Below are 2,579 nucleotides of genomic sequence, written 5' to 3'. Positions count from 1 at the left end.
AGCAGTTTTGTTTGTAATGCTCAGAAACTGGAAACAACCCAGATGTCCCCCAATAGGATAATGGTTAAATAAACTGCCTTATTCAGCAATGAAAAGATTGGAACCATTCAAACAAACAACCACATTGAATTTCCAGGGAATCACAATGAGAGAAAAGAAGCTAATCCCGAATGGTAACGTGTTGTATGATTCCATTATATAACATTCTAGAAATGTCAAAATTGTAGAAATGGAAAACATACTATGAATTGCCAAGAGTAAAAAGAGGGGGCAAAAGTGGGAGGGAAGTGGATGGGACTTTAAAGGGCACAATGGGACAGCGTCTGAGGATAAACTGTTCAGTAGCCTGACTGAATTAATGCAATGTCATGGTGTGATACCACAGTTTACCGTAGTCTTATATTACCATGGTGGAAACTGGGTACACGCTATGCAATATCTGTCTGTAGTGCTTCCCACAGTTGCATATAAATATACAGTTATCTCAAAATAAATTTTTTTCTTTGAAAAATATATGCCAGATCCTTGCTAGATTAGGTTTCTGTTTTCAGGTTGAGTTCCTGAACCACCATCTACTCTTCCAAATTTGTGAAGTTCTCTTCCTATTTAGAGCCTATGGCACAGGTTTTTAATTTAACTCACCGTATATCTGAGATGTATACATTATTGGACAAACTATATATTAGATTCTAGATATATAAAGATGAACTAAAAATATGAAAATTATATGCTAGCAAAGAAACAATAGAAATATATTATTGTAGGACCCTTGCAATATACCTGAGGTGATATTCATTAGGGAAGTTTAATATAACCTTAAAGTTTCCACTGAGGAAATTAAACATGAAGTATAGATAATAAGCTAACATAGAATATAACATTAAATCGTAAAAGACATTCAGTCCATGAAAAAGCATAAAAGGAAAGTAATAGAAACAAGGAACAGATGGAAAAAACAGGCAACAAATATTAAGTTGGTAGAATTAAACCTTATAATTAATATTGATAGCAGGTAATTTCAAAATGTCCTCATAAACTTTAACTGCAAGATAAGTTTATTTTGGAGCTAAAATTCAGAAATACACTCAGATTTTCATAATATTCATTTTTTAACTTTTTTGAAGATCCTTGGTATGTATGGATTTCATACTCATCAGCAGATTCAAAACTCAGAGAAAAATTTGCATATTCATACATTTGTCAACATTACCCAATTGAAAGTGAACAAAACAAAATGAATGTACCCTCTTGGCCAGCGCCGTGGCTAAATAGGCTCATCCTTCGCCTGCAGCGCCTGCACCCCGGGTTCTAGTCCTGGTCTGGGCGCCGGATTCTGTCCCGGTTGCCCCTCTTCCAGGCCAGCTCTCTGCTGTGGCCAGGGAGTGCAGTGGAGGATGGCCCAAGTGCTTGGGCCCTGCACCCCATGGGAGACCAGGAGAAGCACCTGGCTCCTGCCTTCGGATCAGCGCGGTGCGCCAGCTGCAGCGCACTGGCCGCAGTGGCCATTGGAGGTTGAACCAACAGCAAAGGAAGACCTTTCTCTCTGTCTCTCTCTCTCACTGTCCACTCTGCCTGTCAAAATAAATAAATAAATAAATAAATAATGTATCCCCAATTGTGGGACAATATCAAATGATTTAACATATATGTAATTCTTCCAAATAGGAAGGGAGACGGGGTAGAACAGAGGAATATGAAGATACACTGATTCAGAATATTGTACAAATAACAGTAAAAGTAATATATATTTGTATAGCAAATTTAGAGAACTCCAAGCAGGATAAACATCAAAGGAGATGGAACACACACCTGTACACCTAGATGTACACCTAGATCAATTAATTCAATTAAGATAAAGACAGTACTTTGAAGACACTCAGAGGACAAAAGATGACACTGTGTTCACAGGAAGAAAGTGGTAAATCGCAGTAAATTTCTTGTCAGAAATTATTCAAGCTCAACAAAGAGAAGGAGTCACCATATTTAACGCCCCAAAATGAAACAATGCCATTCCCAGATTTTACAGTTAGAGTATCTTTAATAAGCTCAAGAGAAATACTGACTTTTTTAAACAAATAAGAACAGTGAATTCATTGACAGAAGATCTGCACTCCAAGAAATGCTTTTACAAATGGTCTTCAAAGGACTGGCGCAGTGGGTTAAAGCCATGGACTGCAGCACTGAGTTCTTATTTGGGCACCAGCTCAGGAGTCCCGGCTGTTCCACTTCTGATCCAGCTCCCTGCTAATGTGCCTGGGGAAACAGCGAAAGATGACCCAAGTCTCCCCTGCATCCATGTGGGAGACCTGTAGGGAATTCCTGGCTCCAGCCTGGCCCATCCTAGTCATTGGAGGATGGAAGATCTTTCTCCCTCTATAACTATGCTTTCAAATTAATAAATAAATCTTTTTGAAAACAAATTGGTCTTCAAGAAGATGAGAGTACATCAGAGAAGAACTTAAACCTACTCAATTAAATAAAAAAAATCCTGCAAATGTAGATATAAAATATTTTAAATTTTTAATTGCCATAAAAGATATTACACTACCTTATATATAAACAGCAATACATTTGAGTTC

The sequence above is a fragment of the Lepus europaeus genome, chromosome 1 (assembly GCF_033115175.1).
Source record: "Lepus europaeus isolate LE1 chromosome 1, mLepTim1.pri, whole genome shotgun sequence".
NCBI lineage: Eukaryota > Metazoa > Chordata > Mammalia > Lagomorpha > Leporidae > Lepus > Lepus europaeus.
This window is presented reverse-complemented; position numbering follows the sequence as displayed.